The sequence below is a fragment of the Convolutriloba macropyga genome, chromosome 8 (genome assembly GCF_964194025.1).
Source record: "Convolutriloba macropyga chromosome 8, txConMacr16.3, whole genome shotgun sequence".
Lineage (NCBI taxonomy): Eukaryota > Metazoa > Xenacoelomorpha > Acoela > Convolutidae > Convolutriloba > Convolutriloba macropyga.
Genome location: NC_134475.1, coordinates 31,135,198 through 31,143,231, shown reverse-complemented (window position 1 = coordinate 31,143,231; position 8,034 = coordinate 31,135,198). Strand labels below are relative to the sequence as shown.

At 41.3% G+C, this 8,034-nt stretch overlaps 1 protein-coding gene across 1 annotated transcript in view; it reads left to right on the top strand.

Moving 5' to 3' along the window:
• LOC142345018 (uncharacterized) overlaps nucleotides 1–8,034 on the top strand; it is a 100,110-nt gene that overhangs the window by 67,401 nt on the left and 24,675 nt on the right. The gene's annotated exons all lie outside the window — the stretch shown is intronic.

Genomic DNA, 8,034 nt, shown 5'->3' with positions numbered 1-8,034 from the left:
CACAATACTTTCCAACAAGTTCTACAACGTTCTGCCTTGTACGAAAAAGTTAGGCAGACAAGTTGGAACAACCGAAACAACAGTTAAATCTAATCACACTGAGCTGCACACTGAAGCTAACGGAGAAACGATTACAACGGATACAGTTCCTAAAACGGGGACAATCTCAATTGTCAACAGTCCCAGTGTAAAACCCGAACCCTGCCTCAAGGCTTCAAAAAACTTGTAAGACTTACCCAAATTTCAACTTAATTTTCATTTGACGCTCTAATTTTATTAAACCGGCAAATCTATTAACCCCCCTTATTTTTGGTTACATTTCCTCTAATCCGGAATTTTTCAATTCCCCTGGTCACCTATAACCTATCCCTTATAGTTTTTTTAATTTAAAAACATTAATTTTGAAAATTTTCGGTAAAAAAATATGCGATAATTTCATTATTGCGTTATATCTCGCTGAATCTTCGCGAAGCAAAAAAAAGTTTGAAAAAATTGACCAAATTTGAATAATTGGAAAAAATTTTATCCGATCATTCTAGCATACTCATAAAGTAGTTAGATAGATTAAAACGTTGTAAAAAAACAGAAAGTTTGTTCAAGTTTTTCAAACTTTACAAAAAAATCAGGTAAATGAATTTTTTCACAATAAGGACTTTTTCTTGGTAATTCGCAAAAATTGTGTTTTTAACATCAAGGTTCGGAGTTTGAGCAAAGCTCACATCAGTTATGTTGTAAAAACATTGTATGGTTTTTATATTATTTGCAAGTTTACTGCATCACGCCATAAAAACTTTGCCTCAAGCGTTACAAGACTATTATAAAAAAGGAATTTACGCATTACCGGGTCTGAGTTTCAATCTTAACACGGTGAAAGTACGAAAAACAGCTCAGTTCCAATTGAGTCATTTCTTCCGTGATAAAAAGAGGCTAGTTATATGGCATGATGTGGTGAACAACTCATTGTCCCGTCATCGCAGTAACAACAATAAGCCCTTAACACCTTCGCAGCTTATTGCAGTGCTTGAAGAGTATCAGGAGCGCATAGAAGCTATAAGTTATTGCCCCAGAGAGGAAACTCCTGATACTTACGATCAACTCAAGCGTAGTACTCTGATTACCCTCCACATAGTGAAAGACATTGTGTCAAGCGTAAACAGAAAGTTCCTAGTTTACTTAAAGAGTACAGAGCATTACACCAAAGGCCTGCGCTTGAGCTGAAAACACTCACTATAGTGTTAGCGCATAGGAACAACCTTCGGTCCTTGATAAGACGCTCCCGACCGAAAAAACTATCCAAGCGACGTCGCAAAACGCTTCGCACCCGTCATGCGTTCGAGGAGACGGAACTCACTCAAGCCTTTGATAACCTGAATGTCACTTAGTCTTGCGTGGTTGGGGAGTCTACCCGCTGACTGGCGGCGTGACTTAGTTTAATCACGAGCTACGGGTTAGTTTGTGGTTGAAACAGTTTGTAGAACGTGACGGTCTGACACAATTCTGTTGTTCGGTGTTCGTAGTGTGGATGAGAGGAACAGAGCGTCTTTTTGTTTTTGCTACTGAGTATATAAAAGAGCAGCGATTATTTAAAGCGAGAAAGGATTACGTAATTTCTTAACCATGTAGGCCTCCAAAAAAGATTAAATGCGCGTAAAACCTCTTCTATTTGGCATAGAAAGGTTGGAAAAATTTAAAAATTTCGTTTAACATAATTTTCGTTGAGCCCACTAATATACTAAATCGATTGCACTCTTTTTATGCTTCAAATTTTTATGTTACGAAAACGTATTGGTGACCAATCTGAGCCCAAAATCGGCTCAGACAAAATATCTGCTAGCAAATACAGAGAGATTTGCCGGGCCATTTAGATGTGCTTTTTTGCCTTGATGTCTACCAATACAGTTGTTTCTCGTGGTTTGCTTATAGAATTGAACGTATTCGAAAGAATGTTTTATCACCTTTATTTTGGTACCGCGCCCTTCTAATTCGAGGAAGCCTTTCAGTTCCGTTAGTTCCATTGCATTTTTAGGCATTCATTTAGCCTTATTGATGTGATAAACTTATTAAATAGATTTGATATGATCCTAAACAAAACCGTATAAAAGTCTCTCAAAAATGAACGACAGTTAGGAAACAGCCCATCCGGTCTGTAACTCCAATCTTGGTCTGGGAACAGTTCTTATAAAGAGTTGCAGTTAACTATCTGATTGTGAATATAGTGACGTTCCTGTTACTTTTTGTGCTCCCGCTGCCTGTCTTCATTATTGGCCAGGACTTGTCAGCAGTTTACTCCTTTTACTTCTTATTCGTAAGCTTGTGAACAATTGTCTATGGCGATATCAATCCAACGGATCATGCGAGGAAGGAGAGTGGATTCCAGTCATCAGGGCTGTACAAAATGGAGTCGCACAATACTTTCCAACAAGTTCTACAACCTTCTGCCTTGTCCGAAAAAGTTAGGCAGACAAGTTGGAACAACCGAAACAACAGTTAACTCTAATCACACTGAGCTGCACACTGAAGCTAACGGAGAAACGATTACAAAGGATACAGTTCCTAAAACGGGGACAATCTCAATTGTCAGCAGTCCCAGTGTAAAACCCAAACCCTGCCTCAAGGCTTCAAAAAACTTGTAAGACTTACCCAAACTTCAACTTAATTTTCATTTGACGCTCTAAATTTATTAAACCGGCAAATCTATTAACCCCCCTTATTTTTGGTTACATTTCCTCTAATTCGGCATTTTCAATTCCCCTGGTCACCGATAACCTATCCCTTATAGTTTTTTTAGTTTAAAAACATTAATTTTGAAAATTTTCGGTAAAAAATATGCAATAATTTTATTATTGCGTTATATCTCGCTGAATTTGGTTTAAGAAGGCTATAAACGTCTTAGGTTGCGCGAACCAAAAAAAAGTTTGAAAAAATTGACCAAATTTAAACAATTGGAAAAAATTTTATCCGATCATTCTAGCATACTCATATAGTAGTTAGATAGATTAAAACGTTGTAAAAAAAGAGAAAGTTTGTTCAAGTTTTTCAAACTTCACAAAAAAATCAGGTAACTGAATATTTTCACAATAAGGACTTTTTCTTGGTAATTCGCGAAAGTTGTGTTTTTAACATCAAGATTCGGAGTTTGAGCAAAGCTCACATCAGTTATGTTGTAAAAACATTGTACGATTTATATATTAGCTGCAAGTTTACTGCATCACGCCATAAAAACTTTGCGTCAAGCGTTACAAGACCATTATTAAAAAGGAATTTACGCATTACCGGGTCTGAGTTTCAATCCTAACACGGTGAAAGTACGAAAAACAGCTCAGTTCCAATTGAGTCAATTCTTCCGTGATAAAAAGAGGCTAGTTATATGGCATGATGTGGTGAACAACTCATTGTCCCGTCATCGCAGTAACAACAATAAGCCCTTAACACCTTCGCAGCTTATTGCAGTGCTTGAAGAGTATCAAGAGCGCATAGAAGCTATAAGTTATTGCCCCAGAGAGGGAACTCCTGATACTTACGATCAGCTCAAGCGTAGTACTCTGATTACCATCCACATAGTGAGACATTTTGTCTAAGCGTTACAGAAAGTTCCTAGTTTACTTAAAGAGTACAGAGCATTACACCAAAGGCCTGCGCTTGAGCTGAAAACACTCACTATAGTGTTAGCGCATAAGAACAACCTTCGGTCCTTGATAACACGCTCCCGACCGAAAAAACTATCCAAGCGACGTCGCAAAACGCTTCGCACCCGTCATGCGTTCGAGGAGACGGAACTCACTCAAGCCTTTGATAACCTGAATGTCACTTAGTCTTGCGTTGTTGTGGGAGTCTACCGCTGACTGGCGGTGTGACTTAGTTTACTCACGAGTTACGGGTTAGTTTGCTGTTGAACCTCTCCAATAGCGCTTTACTAAACGTTTCGCTCCCACTTTTTGAGTTATTCACTACCGTCCAATTTCCGCAAGTTATCTGTTTTCATTGTTCAGTCTCCGTCCTTTTGTTTCCGTGTCGCCGTGCTTCTTTCTATTCCCCGTTAATCTGTTGTATGATGTAGTATGTTGAACTTTGCTGTAGTAAATTTTCTTTCCGCTATTATGCTGGTTTGTTGTTTAGTCTCGTTTCTTGCTAGGGTGTGACTTGAGTGCATTCTGGAAATACGGCTGGTTTGTTTCGTGACTTTCACCACAATTGTTTACTAGCAATTTGTTGTAGCTTTATTAATTTTGGTAGTATGAACTTTTGTTATTTGTGTAGGGCGGTTCGCTAGGGTGTGACTTAAGTTTGTTCTGGAGTTGCGGCTAGTAAATTTCCTGACCTTTTCCACTTTTGTTTATACTACTTCGTTGCCGTAAATTGTTTGATGTTTTTGATGTTTTGATGCCGTAGATAAAGCCCCACAATTTTTTGTGCTAGTTTTCTTGGCAGTAGCTTCTCTCCCTCTTTCTAGGGTGTGACTTAAGTTTATTCAGGAGTTACGGCTATTTTGTTTGGTTGAATTTGTTGCTGTGGTCTGCTAGCATCGATCTTCCCGCCTCCTCGCTTGTGGTTTACTGTCTCCCGCCCGTTCTATCCCGGCTTCCCGTCCCGTTACGCGCTCAACGCTCGACGTTTCCTCGTCCGTACCGTTTTTCCGTTCTGTCGAGCGCCGTCCGCTCAACATTTCCGCCCCGCCCCTGCCATTTTCCCGCTTCGTCGCCCGCTGTTCGCCCGACGCTCCCGTTTGTCCCTCCAGTTTCCTGTCGCGTCGTGCGTTACTAGTTCGGCGTATCTTCCCGTCCGTCCCATCTCCCGTTCTATCCCGTGTCGCGCCTTCAGCGCTCAAATTTCTTTCTTTCTTTCTTTCGCCGGGTACTATTGTACTTGACGAACAACTTTGCTCTTTGGCGGTTTGCTAGGCAAACCGCCACACTAGGGTTCGGTTCAACCCATTTATGTTGTGCTGTTGTATGTGTCTGTGTACTTTTGCATTAGTACCAAATTAAACTTTTGGTTCCTGTTTTCATAAGATCATGGCAACATTGCAGGACAAATTTAACAAACTTTATAGTGCGAGGGCAAAATTAGAGGCTGAACCTAATAACATCTATGGTGAAATTAACAATGCTGTTGATAAGCAAGACAGGAAAGTTAAGATCGAACGTCTGATTGTTAAGTGCAAGGATGCTTTTACTAGAGTAGTTGATAAGAATGAAGAGCTCTTTGATCTGGCAAAAAATACTGAAGATACAGATGCTGTCTGTAAGAACCTTGAAAAATGGTTAGAGACTAAAACAAAGAAAACTGATGAGTTCATTGCTGCTGCTCGAGGGTATATCAATTCGGTCTATGACAAAGAGACAGCAGAGCTGCATACCTCCCACCATTCAAGATCAGATTCACATATGACTTCTTCAAAAAGATCAAGTCAGCGTCAACGAGACTTAGAACTATCAAAACTCAAAAGGGAGGAACTCGAGAAACAACATGAGGCAAAGCTTCGCATTGCTAGAGAGCGTCTTGAAATTGAAAAACAAACGAAATTGCGAGAATTGGAAATTGAGCAGCTTGAGGAGAATCATCGCAAGGAAGTAGCTGCTGCAGCCCTTGAGGAAATTGAGTTGATGACAAAATCATCAATAGAGGGGCCTGGTACAGGCAAAATGAGTGGGCTTGTTACGGAGAGAAGTTCAGTCAAGATTAAGAAACTTGTTCAAGATTGGGTTAATTCGTCACCGGCCGGGAAAATGGCTGATGTTTAAAACAAACCGAGTTTGCATTTTTCTGGTTCCATCGCCCAATCCAACCAAGCAATTGTCCAACGACTTTCTTCAACTCAACTTCCAAACTCACATTTCAATCTCAATACACATGGTAAAGTTGAGGCCAACATCAACCTCCCTGTCCATGAGCCGCAAGAACCAAGTAGTAGAGCCAATGTAACCAATGATGCACATGTTGCAAACAACATCATGCAAGAGCCGCGACAGCCTCAATATACGCCTCCATCACCACCAATAAACTTTGGTATGCCAACTCAACTAAACGCCCCAAACACAGCCCCGCTCCTCTCATGTACAAGCAGCAGCAGGCGCTCAAAATTACGTAGCATCAGACTTCATGCAAGGGAATCCATTTAGTTCTTCCACAGGTATCGCCCCCACCTTTAAAACTCCGATCATTCCGCCAACGTATGGAGCTACCGTTCCAAACCCGTTGTGTTGGGGCGGCCCGCCGCATCGCACACCTTCGGCTCCTTCTTTGGACTCGGTGGATTTGATAAAGCAGTTTGCGGACGCAATTACTTGTAAGAAGAACGATCAACTGCCCGAGTGGAAGTTGTCACAGTACAATGGTGATCCCCTGCAGTGGCACGAATGGTTCGGACAATTTTAAAGCGCTATTGACTCACAGTCCTTGACTGATGATGTCAAGTTAACATACATAAAAACTCTTGTAACTGGAAAAGCTAAAACCGCCATCGCTGAGTTCGCATACTGTAGTGTAATGTATAATGATGCACTTAAGACACTTGAACGTAAATTGGGCCAACCACAGGCAGTAGTCAGTGCGCACTTAGACAAACTCAGCTCCTTTCCTCCAATAAAGATGCACAATAGTGATAACATCATAAACTATGTGCAACAATTTCAAGTCTTGTTGGGGTCTTTAAATCACTTTCATATGACTCAGACCTTAAGAGCGCCTCACTTCTTAACACGGCTGTGCAAAAGTTGCCGCCCAATCTGAAAGAGTCTTGGTCACTCTTCACAGTGAAGAAACATTGGGTTAAGCCAAAACTCCTTGACTTCAACTGTTGGTTAAAGGAGAAGGCCGAGGCACATGGTTTAATGAAACAAACTGCATCAAAGGCAAGAACTGAGGATAACAGCAACTCAGTAGTAAAGACTAAAGTTGCCTCAAGAACCTTTGCTGCTAATACGCAATCTAAGGGTACACAGAGACCAACCTCAACATCGGCAACACCTCCAACACCTCGCTGCATTGTGTGTAAAGGTAACTACCGCATCTGGGAGTGTAGGGTATATAAAGAAAAGTCTCCCAATCAACGAGCAAAGGTAGTGGGGGAAGCAAAACTGTGTTTTTCATGTTTGAGAGAAAAGCATATTTTCAGGCAATGCCCAAATCCCAGGAAATGCAGGAAGGACGGTTGCAACAGCTCCCATAATACACTTCTTCATGGAGCTTAGAGGGTTTATCCATCAAAATCCCCTTCAAACAACGATAGTAATTCTAATGCTGGCGCAAATCAAAGTAAGTTTTCTAGTGTCCAATCATCGAGTAAGACCACTACTTTGTCATCTGTGAGTAATGTGAAAGGCCTCCTTCAGGTGACTGAATTACAGTTGAAGAGCCCTTCTGGTAAAGATACCGCGGCTTTAGTTTTGTGCGATACCGCTTGCAGTAACTCTTGAGTGTCCAATGATCTTGCAAATAGACTTGGCTTGCACGGTACAGCACTGAAACTAACAGTCAAGGGTATAAATACCGAGGAGGTTGTAGACACTAAGTTAGTGGAACTAATTGTGCGACAACCACGCATTTGAAACATATAAAGTCAGCCCTTACGTAAAAGAAGATTTGAATGTAGGCGCCGATGTCAATAATATTAAAGCACTTCAGGAAACATACCCGCTCCTATTAGTTCTAGACCCAGTTACGTATTGCTATGGAAACATCGAGATGATACTTGGCCAGGATTTGTATCATGCCATCCGCCCGTTAGAGTACTTCGCTGCCAACGAGAAGTCCTCGCCCTTCGCTGTTCGCTTGCCCATAGGTTGGGTTCTAAGCGGCCCTCTTCCGTCATCTTCAAGTTTAGTCTCGACTTGTTTCAAAGCTAATATGGAGCAGGATTTTGAACTCGCTAGTCAGGTAAAATCTTGGTACGGCATGGAGTCGTACGGCGCACTTAAGCAAGTAGACCCACGATCCACCTCGGATGCGCGTGCGCATGATATTCTTGAAAACACCACCGTGCATAATGGAAAAAGGTACAATGTCGGAATGCTATGGGCTGAAGATAACATCGAA